This window comes from Schistocerca serialis, chromosome 9 (assembly GCF_023864345.2).
Source record: "Schistocerca serialis cubense isolate TAMUIC-IGC-003099 chromosome 9, iqSchSeri2.2, whole genome shotgun sequence".
NCBI classification, from domain to species: domain Eukaryota; kingdom Metazoa; phylum Arthropoda; class Insecta; order Orthoptera; family Acrididae; genus Schistocerca; species Schistocerca serialis.
Genome location: NC_064646.1, coordinates 100,023,209 through 100,043,298, shown reverse-complemented (window position 1 = coordinate 100,043,298; position 20,090 = coordinate 100,023,209). Strand labels below are relative to the sequence as shown.

The following is a 20,090-nucleotide window of genomic DNA, read 5'->3' as shown; positions in this document are numbered from 1 at the left end:
TTCCTTGACCTCCGGAAGGCGTTCGATACAGTTCCGCACTGTCGGCTGATAAACTAAGTCAGATCCTACGGAATATCAGACCAGCTGTGTGGCTGGATTGAAGAGTTTTTAGCAAACAGAACACAGCATGTTGTTCTCAATGGAGAGACGTCTACAGACGTTAAAGTAACCTCTGGCGTGCCACAGGGGAGTGTTATGGGACCATTGCTTTTCACAATATATATAAATGACCTAGTAGATACTGTCAGAAGTTCCATGCGGCTTTTCGCGGATGATGCTGTAGTATACAGAGAAGTTGCAGCATTAGAAAATTGCAGCGAAATGCAGGAAGATCGGCAGGGGATAGGCACTTGCTGCAGGGAGTGGCAACTGACCCTTACCATAGACAAATGTAATGTACTGCGAATACATGTAAAGAAGGATCCTTTATTGTATGATTATATGATAGCGGAACAAAAACTGGTAGCAGTTACTTCTGTAAAATATCTGGGAGTATGCGTACAGAACGATTTGAAGTGAAATGATAATATAAAATTAATTGTTGGTAAGGCGGGTGCCAGGTTGCGATTCATTGGGAGAGTCCTTACAAAATGTAGTCCATCAACAAAGGAGGTGGCTTACAAAACACTCGTTCGACCTATACTTGAGTATTGCTCATCAGTGTGGGATCCGTGCCAGATCGGGTTGACAGAGGAGATAGAGAAGATCCAAAGAAGAGCGGTGCGTTTCGTCAAGGGTTATCTGGTAAGCGTGATAGCGTTACGGAGATGTTCAGCAAACTCAAGTGGCAGACTCTGCAAGAGAGGCGCTCTGCATCGCGGTGTAGCTTGCTGTTCAGGTATCGAGAGGGTGCGTTTCTGGATGAGGTATCGAATATATTGCTTCCCCCTACTTATAGCTCCCGAGGAGATCACGAATGTAAAATTAGAGAGATTCGAGCGCGCACGGAGGCTTTGGCAGTCGTTCTTCCTGCGAACCGTACGCGACTGGAACAGGAAAGGGAGGTAATGCAGTGGCACGTAAAGTGCTCTCCGCCACACACCGTTGGCTGCCTTGCGGAGTATAAATGTAGATGTAGATGTAGAAGTCCAGTATGTTCACTTTCAGGCCCTTATTATGGCCTACCAGTACCATTCAATTGTTGATCCTCTCCCCTAATGGCACCCCCCACTGGCGTCCCACTGAAGGTCCCCCTCAGAACATGGATGCCACTGAACTGATATGTTTTTAGACGTAACTAGAGGGAGTGGGGAGGGGGGGGGGTGGAGTAGGCAGATTTCCGCGATTGAAGTATCCGACACTATTCTGCATGCGATGAGGTAATGGCTAGCTTGTATATATACGCAATTAATATTTATGTTAACATGCGACACACGCATCTAATAAGTGGACGATGTATTTATTCGTGTCTTTTCTGAAAAATATGTCATTGGGTCAGTTTCGTAATTAATGTAAGTATTTCGATTGAATGACAATAATGCCATCACGAATAATTTATAAATCACAGAAGAGGTTCGTTACCACATTACCGATTTAAAAACCGGATAAGTACTGATGGGGCGATGGAATACCTCAACTTGCCATAATGCTACGGCTCACCTAAGTACTTTTTTTTCTTTTCTATTCATTGTTACTTAGGTACTGCATAAGTATGTGAACTATCCATGTTCATATTCCAGCTGTATTTTTATAAACTTTATTATTCACTATATCGTTTACAGCCTGCCGATAACAAGATTGCCATTAGTTCATGTAGAAATATTTTATTTAAAAAATATTGAAGAATTACGATTCACGAAACACATGTGCGCTTCAGGGCTCGATCCTGCTCATTTCTGTTTGTCTTAGTATCAACATAACTTATCCGAAGGCCTTTACTCTCATCTTCGTAAAGGATATCTTACCTTGTTTGAAGACAGGGTGTTTCAAAAGTTATATTTAATTCAAAATTGTTAACTTCCAGAATAATCCTTTCACACATCCAGTAACACAGTATTGTAAACCTGTTTTTTTTGGTCCGAAACTATATAGTTTTACTAAAATAATGTTGATTAATCCTTTCGATGCGTGGAATCCTTTTTAGTGTCCAGTTTCAATATAGGACCTCTCGTTTCTTTAGACAGTAATTTTGAGGCAACATACAATAAATTGTTTATTTGCAGCAAAGATGGCAATTATTCCTAATAACATTTATTTCTTGCAAGAAGTAATTTGAAAATTAATCCAAAATTTCTTAAAATGACTTAAATTTAAAACAGCGTAATCAAACAGGACTTTTAAATTTAAATGTTAATTAAAAGAGTTATACTGGTTTTGATTTCTAATTTATACATAATATTAGGCTTCTTGGGTGAAAGAGAGGCATCAACTGTTGTGGTATTTATCTTTCCTCGACACATGAGATGAGTTACGTCTTTCGCACTTATATGTAACTATGAATGGCTTTTTGTAACGGACGAGAACATTGTTTTAAACTGCAACAGAATTCCGCTTATGGTATTAATTTCAATATTTCTTCCAAACATGAATCATAGGCTAGTTCAATAAAAGTTCCGCATTCGTCTACTGATATGGTCGAATATCGGCATTTGACTAGAAATGGATTTCTAATCCACAGTTAATTATAAAATTTAATCTGCTGTTTATTTGGAAAACACTGGTTAAAATCTTGATTCAGATCTTTCGGCTGCTGAAAGACTTCTTCAATAAATGTCTCTCCCTTTTCAGCGTCTCCTTGTAAAAAGCCATTTATTGTCGAAAAGCAATAACAGGAGCGCATGTAAATTGTGCAGTACTTAAATCTTTCTCTTGAAACAAGAATTCTTTTGTGTGCAATACATACATTTACTTGTTTACGTTGAATGGCTAAATGAGGTTCATTAATATTTCTCAAAATGTCTCTTAAACAGACAGTTTTTAACAACCAATTAATGTCAAATAAGGGAACTTTCAATTCGAAAATGTGTTCTAATTAGCAAACACGCAACCCGTCCGTCAGCTAATGAAGACGAGTTAGTTTCTTTCTATCTGACACCAGAATGTAGAAGGAGAGACATGTGTATGTTTCCCAAGTTTTTGAATAAGCGATTATTTAATGGCCGAGGTTTTATGAAGTTAATGATTTCTATGACCTCATGAAGAGCCACTCTTATAACAGGGGGATAGTTTTTTACTTGTAAGTGTGTGCTTGATGTATGAGAACAGTTTTAGAGTACATTTTTAATAAATTGTACCGCTCATGATTATGCCATTAATGGTCTTTCCTCTATCGGTACACATATCAGTGCAGTATGGAATTGTATTCTATTCAAGGAAACTCCAGTAGTAGGTGATGCTAAAGATTTCTACAAGAGAAGGTCCTCCACTAAGGCATTTTCATGCTGATACCTAACTAATGCAGTCAATACTGCGAGTCTAGCTACATCGTTAGATTCATTCATTTGTAACGAAAATTTGCACAATTTGAAACGAAAAGCGAGTTCATTCATTGTATTGGCTGCTAAACTTCTGTTAAGCTGGGCTACTGTGTCACTCAAAAGTGCTATTTCATCCGCATAATATACATTTTATCATCTCGATAGTGGGAGGTTTAGTAAGATTTTTCGGAACTGGGTAGGCTTCAGCGTGTTGATCCATCTGATAGCTGACTAAGTCAGAAACATTAATTGCTTTTACATTCACCATTTCTCCGGTTTGAACCTCAAGCTGCTGGTATCTTACGAGTTCATCGTCCTTTCGAGTGAAAAAGTTGTCTTTCTGTTTGTTTAAGCTCGTCTCGAACATGTTTCAAATGACGATACTGTTTATCTCGGCCCATATAGCCATTTGGGAGAATATTTTGTTGAAAACACTAAGCATTGTAAATATTTGTAACTTTTATCATATTTCGCATATTTTTTAGTAATTGATCTATGTTAATTACTTGTAGAAGCATTAAGTGACATTTTTTGGAGGTTCTTGATTCGTGTCACTCCCATTATTTCCATAATGATCTACAGAAAAAAGGCGGCGTTCGCAATTTGAATGACGTGTTACGCATTGTGCAGTTTACACTGAGATACATTGGGGACATGTTGAAAATGTGTGCCCCGACCGGGACTCGAACCCGGGATCTCCTGCTTACATGGCAGACGCTCTATCCATCTGAGCCACCGCGGGCACAGTGGATAGTGCCTCTGCAGGGACTTATCCCTTGCACGCTCCCCGTGAGATCCACATTCCCGACATGTCCACACCACTACATTCGTAGTGCGCCTAATAGATGTTTGCCCATCATACTCATTACTTGTGGCATTTAATTATCATTTCACTTCTAGCAAAGCTGCATGGTCATCCACGGTAACTGTTCATTCGGGAACAGATACTACCGTCATATATATGTTTAAAATGTAATAGCTGTGAAATTTATAATTTTTGAAAGCTGTAGTATGTGCGTCTTTTAAAAGGGTGTAGTGCCCAAGAGAGTGTGTGTCGAGCACAGTCGAGAATACAGTCACTACGATAGTCGCTAAATTTTGCGTTACAGTGTTTGTGGTGTTGTTGCGCCTTCACTGTGTAACGTTCAACACTGAATAAATGTTATTAAAATGTTCATTGACCGCATCAATTGATTTACACCTCAACCCTACCTAGACGACGATACTAAGACAACGAAATGTAATCAAAAATTCTTATCGAACTGAAATATTTTAACAGGTAATACGCTGGTGAGAGAAGTAACTGACACGTAATGTGTCATTGCCAAGTAACATAGATCGATCGAACTCTGACCACGCATAGAAAGAACTGCTAAATTACACCACTGAAGGTAATTGAAAGAAATACGAAATGAGAAGTATATAAATGACACGTTTATTCAAAGACAATGATTACTCTGAAGTATACTGACGTCTAGTGCCATCTATAGGGAAATTTCGGTTTCATACTTCTTCACGTGGTATACTCGTTACACTTCTTCCTGCTTCCAGTTTCCCGACGTTTCTTCCCCGCGTGAAGCCATACATATGTTGTCTTCGGACCGTGTTGCAATGAAGAACACCACCTCAGAACAATGTAACTGCTCACTGACTGACACGCACATAGTCTTTTCACATTTCTTCAACTGCCTCGCCCATTTGGCGCTGTACTCACCCTTACTTCACACCATCTGATGTCAGTTATCTGTGCACGACCGTGGGACCTCTGCCAACGAGCCCTCACACTTTCACTAATTTCCACCGAGTTGTTAATATGTTATATTACTTTATTTATGTCGTCCTTATGTTTTGCAACGCAGTATATTTCTCTTATAACATCTCTATCCCTGTCGAGTGCGCCCAGCGCAGTAAAAACGCTTGTTGTATTCTAAAATGCACTTCCAACGACTGATGCTAACTGTTTACAGCAAAATCAAGGATAAATGTGAAGTTTTCAAACGATTTACGCCATAGATAGGAGGGCGACATGCACCAGTGGAATTCCTGTCTGTTGTGTGCCAGTTTTAGACGATAAACGAACTTGTAATCGACTGACTACTAGTTGCGTGAATGGTGGCCGTCTATCGTGTGAACGCGCTCATTATAATGATCGAGTTAGCAGCGAAGCGCGATAATTCTAGGAACAAAGGAATACGGCTAGTTCTAAATTCGGCACTAGCGGCCTCACTGCGCATGTGCGAGCTAGTAGCTGTCTGCTGTCGTCATGTCTCAGAGTCTGCCATATTGCATTTGATGCACTTAACGTGTGTTGAGTTTTGTTTCTGTTTACGGTCGTTTCGTCATCACAAGGAACTTTCTGAGCAAGTGAGTATAGTGCACTTTTCGTAAATATTTTCACGGAACTTTTGAAACCTTTGCAAATTTAATGTGAAATCACGATTTTGGCACTTTTATGCTAGAAGCGGTACGCTGTGTTTACGTTTGTCATTTAAACGCCCTGCGACAAGATCTTGTACGAGTTTACAGTTCGGGTCTAGAACGCTTGGACTGCTTCAGCAGACTATAATCTTTCTTGTACGCTTTTGTTCATCGGGTAAAAAGGACTTTATTGGAAACTTTCCTTCCAGTGTCAGCAAAAGGCCAGCTAGTCACCCTACAGTCCACACACTCCTATGCACGAGTCTTGAATGGACGGAGAAAGAGTCTGTTATTTCTGCGTGGGTTTTATTACAACACCTCTCCCATTCACATAAACTTGCTATCCTCCATCGATCTCTCTTGACATTAGCTCGTTACATAATACAGAAATGTCACTTAGCATCGTGTAAATCGGGAAACACAAAGTACAAATAATAACTTTCAACTGCAGTTCCTGGAACGTTAGGAAAAGGTCCAAGGCTATATACCCGTGACGCTCGTTGCCAGGAAACGTCCGGTAGCTCAGCGTTGCCATCTGTGGAACGCTCAGCAGTTTATTAGGTTGGTGCGTAAATTCGTAGCGTTTTTGTTATGCACATTGGTATTCCAGTCGCTATGGATCATTTTTTATTCGTATTTTACTGTATGAGTTTACATATTGTCATTTTGGCATTTGTAGAGAGAGTGGAGGTGTCGGCGCCAGAAAATGGAGTGCCAAATGGAGAAATCCGATCATTTCCCGTGTATTCTTCTCTTTGAGTTCAATAGAGGGGAAACAACAGCGAAGGCAGCCAGAATGATTTCGGTCTTGTGCGGGCAGAATTCCATTGGACAGAGCACGACAAGAAAAAGGTTTTCTCGTTTTAAGGAGCATCATTTTGACGTTAGTGTCTCTCCACGTTCAAGACGACCTTCACAGTTTGATGAAGATCGTTTAAACGCGTTACTCCACAGTGATCCACGTCAGTTTACTCGAGAAGTGGCAAATCTGATGAACTGTGATAATTTCACCATCGTGCGCCATTTGCATGCTGTGGGAAAGGTTGACAAATCGGGTATATGGGTACATCAAGCTCTTGGGCAAAATCACAAAAATCAGCAGGCGGCTATTATGTGCATCTCTGCACGCTCGTCATCAACTGTCTTGTGAACAACACGTACCATTCATATGCTGCATCGTTAACGGTGAGAATAAATGGTGTTTTTATGCCAACATAAGGAAAAGAAAGGAATGGTTGAGCGCAAACAAAACAGCAGAGTCCTGTGCGCATCTGGTGGAACAGCAGCGATGTGGTCTACTACGAATTGCTTCCCAGAGACGCATCCATCACTGCTTCATTTGTTGTCAACAGCTGAGACAACTTCCAGACGTAATCCAAGGACAACGAGGAGGAGGACTGCGTAAAGTGATGCCGTTACACGATAGTCCGCAGCTCGTGGTCGTGCGGTAGCGTTCTCGCTTCCCACGTCCGGGTTCCCGGATTCGATTCCCGGTGGGGTCAGGGATTTTCTCTGCCTCGTGATGACTGGGTGTTGTGTGCTGTCCTTAGGTTAGTTAGGTTTAAGTAGTTCTAAGTTCTAGGGGACTGATGACCATCGATGTTAAGTCCCACAGTGCTCAGAGCCATTTTTTTTGTTACACGATAGCGCCCGCCCGCTTTCTGCTAGACTGACAAATAAAAAGCACTATACAGTAGTTGGCTTGGGAAGTCAAATCCGCACCACCTTATTCACCTGATCTTCCGCCCTCAGATTTTCACTTTTTCCGCTCTCTATCGAACAACCTTCAAGGACCTTCCTTTGCGGATTAAAATACTCTCCGAAGATGACTTGACGAGTTCTATATCTCTAAAACAACGTGATTTCTACACTCGCTGAGTCGAAAAACTATTCCAGCGTTGGCAGGCTGTTGTAAACAGTGAAGGAGAATAATTATTGAAGACGAAAGTCTCTGTTTCGTGTATGTGTTGTGTTTATTAAACTTATAGAAAACGCTAGGAATGTATGCACCAACCCAATAGTACACTGCCTGAGCAGAAATGGAAAATGAGTAACTGGAAAACTGTGACGCAGGAACGACACATTAACAGTCGTTTGCTCATGGGCTGTCCACGTTTCGTTCATGTGCTGTGTATGTGGCTACTAAGTGCACTGACAATGAGTAATGGCTGGCTATAATCCCAAACGAGCACTAGTGGCGCCAGAGCAGAACCCGCTCTCGTAACTGGCGCCATGTCTCCACCACCTGTCGCGTCTTCCGCTACACCATCGCTGTCGTGCTAGGAGGTGGTGACGTATGGGAGGAGGTTTGGCAGGCGGTGCCCTATTTCATGGCCCTACCTGCAGCAGTAGCATTCCAGACGGTCTCGCCCGACACTGAGTACCACACTGGCTCGGATCGTGCTGCAGTCGCCTTGTGATTGGCAACAACTGTTCGACCGATGACGCTGTACAGCCGCCGGCCTGTACCGCACTGCTATTCTGTACAGTAATAACAAGCGCCTGCCGATTGCCGGGTCGCCAGGTTTATCCTAAACAAAGTCAGGCTGTTGTTCGAAACTGACATCTCTAAAGTTAGAATTAAGGTGGAGAAAAATCGCAACATCAAGAAGAAGTTGTGCGACATGAACGTTGTGGGCGTGTTTCTACATCTGGATGATGTCTATTCAAATTTCACGCCAGTCGCATAAGAGTGATATTAGTAGCCCCACAACGAGGATGCAAATGAGGTTTGCTTTAAAAACACGCTGTAACGGTCATGGGCTTTAACTAGCTTTGAGATTGGACGTGGTGAGCTTATAACACCACGAGCAGTTTGTTATTTAACGAAGAGAATAAGCATGGAATGTTAACATTTTGTAAGTAGATATGCTGGCTTAGTCAGGGAAAAGCCGTTGTCAAACAGTATTATAAATTGTAAATGCACTATCTGGAAACTGGGGTATGCGAGCGCGAAAAAAGTAGCAGCGGAGTCGCGAGGAGACTGTTCTGTCGTTGGCTGTATGTGTTCGCCGGTGTGGCTATGCAAAAGTGCGGAGATAAAAAGTCTTTCCGAATTGCCGAGCAGTGAAAACTGAAATGGTTGTTTTGGCGGGTGTTTAATATGGGCAAGTGATGTGTATGGCATTTATGGACGCAGTACAAATGCAGAAAGAGTAATTCACATACCATCAAGAGTACTGTGGGCCCTTGTTTTTGGCTATGGTATGGCAAGATCAACAACTTGTGCCCTATTTTATCGCTAGATGAAGCCGCTCGACAAACCAACGGCATCATGAAGTGAAGTAAGATCTAGACATTTTAGAACTAGAAATGTAACAGGCTGACCAGCGTAGTTGGAATTTTATTGCTTCGATAACATTGTTTTCGTGCACATTGTCACGTAAATAATTTTCCTCAGTCGTTATCCAAGTAGTATCCATCCTATCCCTTTGTACGAACCGAGCTAATCAGAAAATGGACTGAAAATGAAGTGAACATTAATTTGTATATTATCAAAACATAAACCGTCCAACTTTTGGACAATTACGTAATAATGGTTCAAATGGCTCTATGCACTATGGGACTTAACATCTGAGGTCATCAGTCCCCTAGAACTTAAAATTACTTAAACCTAACTAACCTAAGTACATCACACACATCCATTCCCGAGGCAGGATTCGAACCTGCGACCGTAGCAGCCTCATGGTTCCTGACTGAAGCGCCTAGAACCGCTCGGCCACAGCGGCCGGCACGTAATAATGAAATCTTTGGCTGTTGTATGAATAATGACACAAATAGAATGATGCAAAAGCCAGTATTAATTCATTTGCTAAAAACAGAGTAACTTTCGTAATAAAAAATTGGTAGTAAAACTTTACGTAACTTGGACACTGAATTTCACTGTCAGAGTACATTTTCTAATATTACACCTTGTGGCATAATTTATAACTTTTGTTACAAAGAACTATCAAAGTAACTGCTAGGTAAATGAAAGTCTTTACCAACGAGTTAATTGAAACAATCTTTCTGATTGCTGCAATTACGACAGTATTACGATGAGTAATACAACAAAAAGTTTCTATCTACAGCCAGTAAGTAATCGTAGTTTGATTTTTGAAAGTTATTATAATATGTTATATGTGTTTGCTATTTGATTATTATTTGACTACTGTGACTACTGTGACATGTGTGGTGTGAAGAATTTGAAAGTGCGCGTTAGGTGCTGTTCCTACGTCATGACGCCAGTAACACTCTTACGTAAGAATGCTTACGAGTATAAAGTTCAGTTTCAGTTTAATTGTTCTTGTTCCGGTGTGGAAGTGGCGACCGTTGGTTATTTTCATTAATGACATACTTTGGAAACCTTTTTTCCAAATTTCCCACTAACTACTGATAACTGAAAATTAGTTTATGTAATAAAAATATGTAAAGTTAACGGAAATTTATTTCTAATCGTCATTGCTAAAGTACTGAGCAGCGGTGATTCGGCTATAACATCATCATCTAATTCTCTCGGTTTTGCATTATTCTTCGGAGTAGATGCCTTTTCCCCACAGACTAGGGACCCTAGGTACACGGTCATGTAGGAAAGCCTAATTAGCCGGAGAGTTAGGAGGTTTATAAGCTGATATTAGTCAAGAATGCCTCTAAGGCATGATTTTGAAAGAGGACCTGTAATAGGGCTACGAGAGGCTGGGAGTTCCTTCTGCGATACTGCAGAAAGACTTGGCAGGAATGTGGCCACTGTACGTGATTGCTGACAACGGTGGCCATGAGAATGTACAGACACGTTGCACTAGTGTTGAGTGGTACTTAAGATATGGAAATAAATTAGTGGAATCAATGTGAAGTGAAGTAGAAATTAGAAAATAAATGGAAAACTTAGTTTAGTTTAGGAGAATTACACACTGGCAAACAGTGGACATAGCAGCAGTGGCAATGTCCGGCGCTTGCAAGTCAGCATGTTGAGGAGAAGCCATCGCCCTCCCCACATAAGCGGAAGCTGTCGATTCAGCCGTCAGGGCATCGCCCGACCAGCTCATGTGCTTCTCAATTGTCACATGTGCTCAAAGGCCCTCGCCTACATTCCAAGAGCTAATGACCGACGTTAAGAAGATTCTTCGAGAAGCTTTTCAACGTGAGAGAAGCGGCAATGACCGTGAAGTTGTTCATCTCCAGTGAACTGAAGTAAATAAATACGCGAGACGCAGTGGGCCCGAGAGAAGTAGTTTTCAGTTCAGTTTCGGTGCTGAAGACCGCCATGCAGGAAGAGACTACATCGTACACAGAAGCACCAAGTCCGCCGCTGTAATGGAATAGCAAGCAGCAGCCGAGCTGCCAGAAGGTATTTGAAGACTGATTTTTACGTACCCGGGTGACTCGCGAGGACGGGAAGGTGGCGGCCTGACATCAGCAGTCACCTGTGAGCTGGGATGAAGATCTGACAGCCGAAGACTGGCAAGCTGGAGTCCGTTGTTCGAGTCTGGGACACTGGCCTTCCCCCGCTGCGCCGCTCCGCTGGCCGACGCACAACGCTGTCACACGGGGCCGCATAGCGAGAGAAACACTGGGACGCCACATCCAAGGTATCACCATCCGATTCACGACTTCGTTCTCAATGATTAAACGGGCCACCGCACGGGGCGCGCCTCCAGTCAACTGGGCGAAACGGCGACACTAGATACACATCGCCAGGCGTAATCAGACGCCGCCGCTGCCGCAGCAGAAGGCTTCACAGACGACACAGCTGCCGCTCTCCCAGCCCAAACAGTCCAGTAAGGAAACCGTTGTACAAAACTTTCAATAAAAGTCATCTTATGTAAAAATGCTGTTTCATTGTACCTCATACCCAAACCAAGGAAGAACCCACCCTGCTCACATGTTGTTAAGAGAGAAAAAGTAATTTATTTAGTGTTTTTCACCCTGACATAGTGCTTAAGAATCAAATGCCCTTTGCAGTAATGCTCATTCTTACAATTCACTAGCATCAAAAGGGAAAACCCAGTTACACTAGCGAGAGGGAAGGCCACTGTGCTCGATGTATGGCTGTGGCGCAATTTAATACATGTGCAGCAGCAATTTGAACAGCAGTTGGCACCACCGTGACACAAGGAACTGTTACAGATCGGTTATTTCAAGAACATCTCCGAGCCAGACGCTCTGTAGCGTGCATTCCACTGACAAACTACCGCCATTTGTGACTTAAGTGTGTCAACCGAGGGTTGATTAGAGGGTAGGTCGGAGGTCTTTTGCGTTTTCTGATGAAAGCTTGTTCTGCCTCGGTGCCAGTGATGGCCGTGTGTTGGTTAGGAGGAGGCCAATTGAGGGCCTGCAAGCAACCTGTCTGGTGCTAGACACGTTGGAACTACAGTTGGAGTTATGGTATGAGGTGCGACTTAGGCTGTTTAGGTTTTTATATTGGTAACGCCACGTAGCACTCTGTATGAAAATCACTGGGTGTGCTGTGTGCAGTCTGTGGCTGGTTAGCGTTGTTGTAATATTTGCTATTGTAGTGTTGGGCAGTTTGCTGTTAGCAGCACGTAGCGTTGCGCAGTTGGAGGTGAGCCGCCAGCTGTGGCGGATGTGGGGAGTGAGATGGCGGAGTTTTGAGAGCGGATGATCTGGACAGAGACAGTAAATTTGTAAAACTGAATGTCATGAACTGATATATACAGGGTGAGTCACCTAACATTACCGCTGGATATATTTCGTAAACCACATCAAATACTGAAGAATCGATTCCACAGACCGAACGTGAGGAGAGGGGCTAGTGTAATTGGTTAATACAAACCATAAAAAATGCACGGAAGTATGTTTTTTAACACAAACATACGTTTTTTTAAATGGAACCCCGTTTGTTTTGTTAGAACATCTGAACATATAAACAAATACGTAATCAGTGCCGTTTGTTGCTTTGTAAAATGTTAATTACATCCGGAGATATTGTAACCTAAAGTTGACGCTTGAGTACCACTCCTCCGCTGTTCGATCGTGTGTTTCGGAGAGCACCGAATTACGTAGGGATCCAAAGGGAACGGTGATGGACCTTAGGTACAGAAGAGACTGGATCAGCACATTCCGTCCACATGGTAACACCTTTTTATTGGTCTTTTTCACTGACGCACATGTACATTACCATGAGGGGTGAGGTACACGTACGCTCGTGGTTTCCGTTTTCAATTACGGAGTGGAATAGAGTGTGTCCCGACATGTCAGTCCAATAGATGTTCAATGTGGTGGCCATCATTTGCTACACACAATTGCAATCTCTGGCGTAATGAATGTCGTACACGCCGCAGTACATCTAGTGTAATGTCGGCGCAGGCTGCCACAATACGTTGTTTCATATCCTCTGGGGTTGTAGGCACATCACGGTACACATTCTCCTTTAACGTACCCCACAGAAAGAAGTCCAGATGTGTAAGATCAGGCGAACGGGCTGGCCAATTTATGCGTTCTCCACGTCCTATGAAACGCCCGTCGAACATCCTGTCAAGGGTCAGCCTAGTGTTAATTGCGGAATGTGCAGGTGCAACATCATGCTGATACCACATACGTCGACGCGTTTGCAGTGGGACATTTTCGAGCAACGTTGGCAGATCATTCCGTAGAAACGCGATGTATGTTGCAGCTGTTTGGGTCCCTGCAGTGAAGTGAGGACCAATGAGGTGGTCGCCAATGATTCCGCACCATACATTTACAGTCCAGGTCGCTGTCGCTCTACCTACCTGAGCCAGCGAGGATTGTCCACGGACCAGTAATGCATGTTCCGTAGATTCACTGCCCCGTGGTTTGTGAAACCCACTTCATCGGTAAACAGGTAGAACTGCAACGCATTCTCTGTTAATGCCCATTGACAGAATTGCACTCGATGATTAAAGTCATCACCATATAATTGCTGATGTAGCGACACATGAAACGGGTGAAAGCGGTGACGATGCAGTATGCGCTTGACACTACTTTGACTCAGTCCACCGGCTCTCGCAATGTCCCGTGTACTCATGTGTGGGTTCATGGCAACAGCAGCTAACACACCAACTGCACCCGCTTCTCCTGTGACGGGCCTGTTACGGACCCGTTTGCGTGCTACGACCATACCTGTTGCATACAATTGGCGGTAGATGTTTTGCAATGGTGCGGCACGTTGGATTCTCTCTGTCCGGGTACCGTTCTGCATACACCCTGCAGGCTTCAGCTGCATTTCGTCGACACTCGCCATAGATGAGTATCATCTCCGCCTTTTGAGAGTTCGAATACACCATGGTCACAGTTCCTACAACACTACACTATCACTGACATCTGGTAACACGGTGTACTACAGTTGGTCTGCGTGCGGAGACGAATGCAGAATAACAATAGCAGCAAGCGCTACATGCGGACACTGCGACAGCTATACCACACCACAACAGTCCACTACAGCCACACTCGTAAACACGGTCGTCATCGTAGACATGTCTCAGCAGATACTGTTCGCCGACCGTGGCCGGTGTTTGTTACAACACACAACTGAACGTCGGAGGTTTCAAGCGTCAACTTTAGGTTACAATATCTCCGGAAGTAATTAACATTTTACAATGCAACAAACGGCACTGATTACGTATTTGTTTATATGTTCAGATGTGCTAACAAAACTAACGTGGTTCCATTTAAAAAAACGTAGGTTTGTGTTAACAAACATACTTCCGTGCATTTTTGTATGGTTTGTATTAAACAATTACACTAGCCCCTCTCCTCACGTTCGGTCTGTGGAATCGGTTCGTCAGTATTTGATGTGGTTTATGAAATATATCCAGCGGTAACGTTAGGTGACTCACCCTGTATATTACGACTTTTGAACACTATTAAGGTAAATACAGTGTTTGTTCTTTATCAAAATCTTTCTTTTGCTAACTATGGCTATCAGTAGTTAGTGCCTTCAGTAGTTTGAATCTTTTATTTAGCTAGCAGTAGTGGCGCTCGCTGTATTGCAGTAGTTCGAGTAACAAAGATTTTTGTGAGGTAAGTGATTTGTGAAACGTATAGGTTAATGTTAGTCAGGGCCATTCTTTTGTAGGGATTTTTGAAAGTCAGATTGCGTGGCGCTAAAAATATTGTGTGTCAGTTTAGTGTTGATCAGAATAGGTAAAGAGCGAAATGTCTAAGTATGTTCAAATATCGTAAGGGGTTAACCAGCATAGTAATTCATGAATTTTTCTAAGGGGACGTTACGTATGTCGACCCTTAGCCGAGGATACCTCACTGGAATCTTCTGATTTTTTCTTGTAGTTTGTGTAATTAGTGTGGCTTTTGTTTATTGCTAGCGCGTAATTGTAGAGAGAATTTCATTTGTAGTTTTAGTTTTTCATTCTTGTACAGTAAAACAGTTGTGGCATGCTTGTAGATTTGCACCAAGTATCTCGCAGCTGCGCTTGCTATTAACGAGATATTATTTTCAATGCTATGTTAATGTGTTTTCTTATTTTGCTTTTTAAATTGTGCTTTTCTGTGTTGTCGTGTGAAATATTGTGACAATAATGGCGTGTGAAAAACTTAATACTAGGCTCCAAAGTAAACTGAGAAATGACAGTGAAGACGAAAGCAGTGTGTTAGCGCCACCGTGTAATGAATTATCTAATGTTCAAAGTAGTAATTTGGTAATTGTACATAGGGAAATGGAGCCAGCTGCAAATAATGGTGTAGACAGTGAAACAATTAGTGAACAAGGAAGCATTATCGATCGATCGGTCGGCAACAGCTCTCCTCAGGAATCGGGAAGGACAGGACACAATCTTGCAAATACTGCAGATTCAGGTTTTGCGTCCTCACCGTTTTCTCAAATAAGTCAAGACACATTTTCTGCTTGTCAAATGTGAATGTTGCCGGTGCAACGTCACTGCCGAAAAGCACTGAGGAACGTGTTTCAGACACCAGTGCATTGTTATTACAGTTAATGCAACAAATGGGACAAAGGCTACAAAAGTTAGACACAATGGAACAAAATCTTCAAAAGTTAGACACAATGGAACAAAATCTTCAAACGTTAGACACAATGGAACAAAATCTTCAAAAGTTAGACACAATGGAACAACACCAGAGACGAACACAGCAACAGTTAGACGCAATGGAACAAAAGCTTCAAAAGTTAGACTCAGTGGAACATACGCTTGAACAAACACGTGAAGATTTAACTACTGAGTTACATAAAATCGAATCGAAATGTCAAAAAATCTGTAATGACGTAAAAACACAAATTTGTTAGCATTTCCAACCTATTTTTTCGCTGCATGAAAATACATTATAGAATCACGAGGCAGCCATAAAAGAACTGCAAACTATTGTTCATGAAAATCATGAGACCTTACAAGCTAAAATTGACTTAGTTGAATCTACCGATTCGGTTACGCAACTTGCAAAAACTCAGGAAGACTGAAAAGACACAGTAGATACGGTTTCAACACAAATGGACACTCTGCAACTTGGTTCAGAAAAACACACTGAGGAAATAAGTAAACTATCGGAGAAAGTAGCCAAACTTTCGGATCAGTTCACTAACTTATCTGCAAAGGTAGATGATGATCTGAATGACACAAGACCTGTAGCCATTACTGACACAGAAGAGTATCAACAAATTAAGAAATTCAAACAAAATCAGAATCAAATTAATACGCAACACAAAAGAGAAATCCGGGAAGTACAAGATCAGTTGGCACAAATAATACAAAAATTACATATTTCAGAGGACACTCGCGCTCCAACACGGGAAGAGGGACTTAGCAATACGGAAAAGCCACAAAATAATAACATAGGGCATTTCGGAAATTATGAAAGAAATTGGCAAGGTGTACCGAATTTTGAGATGGGACCGCCGACACGACGTAACAATGACCGACATGCGACTCGCCGACATGATGATTTTGACTATAAGCTGTTCATCACTACACGTAAATTCAAAACATTTAAGAATTCTGACAATGACATTCATCCACAAGCATGGGTCCATCAATTCTCTCATTGTTTTCCTCCCAACTGGTCATTAGAGCACAGATTAGAATTTATGTGTGGCTACTTAGAGAATGAACCAGCTGTAAGAATGCGATCAGTCATTCACGATTGCCACAGTGAAGGAGAATTTTACCATGCCTTCCTCTTAGCATATTGGTCTCAAGCCACACAAGACCAAGTAAAACATAGCATCATAATGATGAAACATTTCGAACAATCTGAATTTTCCAGTCTTGTGAAATATTTTGAAGACATGTTGCACAAGAATCAGTACCTGTCAAACCCATTACAGCCCCTCAGAACTCATCTGCATTTGCTTAATCAAATTGCCTGAAAATTTACGACATATAATTTTGGCATGACGTTGCAAAGACGACACTGAAGCTTTTCAGGGACTGTTACAAGAATTGGAAATTGACACTGACAATCGCGGAACGCGAAAACAGGATCACAACAATTACAGGTCACATCCGTCGCAATTCCGCGATGAATGAAATAATAACTGGACACGACAAGGCTATTCTCACAACACAAATCGTGACCAAAACAGACACCACCCGTATAACAACCGTTGACAGAGTAGTAATAATTACAGGAAAAGATCACCTCTTCGTGGTAGTGACTATCACAGAGACAATCAGAGAAACAGACAATCTGGGAACCAAAATAATTATTATCAAGGGAGACAGAATAGACGCAACGGTCCAGCGCGCAGTTAGGATTCAGGGAGAAATTCTCTACCACGTGACCGACAAGAAAGAAATTATGGAACCTATCGACATGACGACAGACGATATGATCGTAACGACAGACCTGAATTGCATCAGAACTGGCGGGATTCAAACAGGGCAGGGCCCTCTCGACAAGGTGAATTTGTAGAAGTTAGGTCTCCAAATCCCAATAACGACGCGCGCCATCAAAGAGACAATAGGCAATGACTCATACCACTGGCAGCCACAAAACGTACTTATGAAACTGACGACGCAGCTGCCGTAGCTAGTAATTACGTAAAAATGGAAGACATTAGGGACATCTTACTCCAGGAACACGACGTAAAACATAGCAACATTGCATATCGTGTGTTTCACATTACAGTAAATGACGTAAAATTTACGGCAGTACTTAACTCTGGCAGTCCCATTTCAGTAATTAGTGACACAGCCTTTAGCAAATGCAACAAATCGAACGATTGCCCCCACACTTCCGTTACGTAAGATTAAATTACAAGGTGCAATCTTTGGAAAAAGTGTAGATGTGCGCCAACAAACCAACTTAGAATTCTTTTGTCAAAGCCACAGCTTCTCTATGAACTTTCTTATTGTTCCATTATTGTCGACGGAAATTATATTGGAGTAGACTTTTTGAATGAATACAAAGCAATCTTAAGCTTTCACGATGCTGAAATAAGTTTAGAGAAAGAAGGTAAGTCAATAGCTTTGAAATTTGAAGATTGGCTCTCAAACTATGACGAAGAAATTAATCAGCTTTACCTCCTGTTAGACAACAGTATGGAATTTTCGACGGAATTTGACACTAACACTCACTCTGCAAGTACTGACAGGGATGATATCGACTGCGCATTTGGTACTAATGAGTTAATTCAGAATAAAATTCACTCAATTGAGAATTGTAATGACACTGATAGGCAAGACCTTTTTGAGATTTTACAAGCACATTCCACAGTTTTTACTCACAAAACAGGAACAATCAAGGGATTTCAATACCAATTTCGTGTTCGTGAGCGTACTAAATTTTGTGTTAGACCATACATAATTCCGGCACATTATAGGGACTGTGTTAGAACAGAAATACAATATATGCTTGACGAGGGCATTATTGAGCCTGCAGTCAGCTCATACAACAATCCATTACATGTTGTTGAGAAGAAAAATGGATCGATCAGACTTGTCTTAGATTCGAGACAAATCAATACTGTCATCATTCCTGAAACAGACAGGCCGCAAACGATGGAAGAACTTCTTCAAAATTTTAATGGTGTAAAAGTGTTGTCTTCTATTGATCACAGATCCAGCTTTTATCAGCTCCAACTTCATTCAGAATGTAGAAAATACACAGCTTTGTTTCGGCGTTTGTTATCAATTTCGGAAACTTTCTTTGGGTTTGAACATTTCTTCGGCAGCATTCATTCGCAGGCTAAATTCCATATTACCTGAGTTCTTAAAACGTCACATCACCTTATATGTGGACGATATTCTGATAGCAGAAGCCTCATGGGAACAACACAGTCGCATCCTCAACAGCGTGTTACATATTTTTGCAGAATCTGTAATTACAGTTAACTTGGAAAAGTCTGAATTCGGTAGGACAAAGGTGAAGTTTTGGAGACATTATTTCTTCTGAAGGCATTCAGCCGCATCCTGAAAAGTTAGAAGCAATCAGAGCCATTCCAGTTCCATCCACAAAAAAACAAGTCCGCAATTTTCTAGGTCTCGTAAATTTTTACCGTCATTTTCTGAATATGCAAATTCTAGTTACACCAAAACTTCGTTCTCTCACTGGAAAAAAATACTATTTGGAACTGGGACGAACAAGCACAGTTGGAATTCAATTCTTTGAAAGAAGCGTTACTTAACGCGCCTATAGTAGCTCATCCAGATCTGTCACAAGATTTCTGCCTTAGCACGGATTCTTCTAAAGTCGGTCTTGATGACCATTGATTTCAAGAAGCCATAGAAAATGACACTACTGTTCAGAAAACCATTGCTTTTGCTAGCCGAGTGCTAACAAAATCTGAAAAAAATTATTCCGTTACTGAATTAGAAGCTTTAGTTATCGTTTGGGCATTTAACAAATTCCGTTTCTTTCTTTCTGGTAAGCACGTAAAAGTATACAGTGATCATCGTGCATTACAATTTCTTATGTCTTTAAAACTAAATCATGACAGGTTAAAACGTTGGGCATTGTTTCGGCATCTACATTCCCGGCAAGGAGAACATTGTTGCGGACGCACTGTCACGCGCACCGGCTGGGCTTGAGAAAAGTAACACAGAAGGCAACCCCGAGAAAAATTTCAGTATTCCTTACATTCAGAAAGTCGCCTTTGAAAACTTTATCACCACATCTTTACAAGACATTGCTCATGAACAAGATAAAGATCCGATTTGGAAAAACATCAAAAGTAAATGGCATAAAAAGACACTCACACTCAGATTCGGCATTATTATCTGGTTAGAAACAACATACTGTTCAAACGTTGCACTGTTGATGACAAGCTATGGGTACTTTGCATTCCAGACGATTTTGTTAATAAGCTCATTTGGTACATTCATTTCA

General features: G+C 41.7%; 1 non-coding gene across 1 annotated transcript; it reads right to left on the bottom strand.

Annotated features, from left to right (window-relative positions):
- Nucleotides 1-4,084: 4,084 nt before the first annotated feature.
- Trnat-ugu (transfer RNA threonine (anticodon UGU)) lies at nt 4,085-4,159 on the bottom strand. The gene has a single exon. It is a non-coding gene; the product is annotated as a tRNA-Thr (tRNA).
- Nucleotides 4,160-20,090: the final 15,931 nt, after the last annotated feature.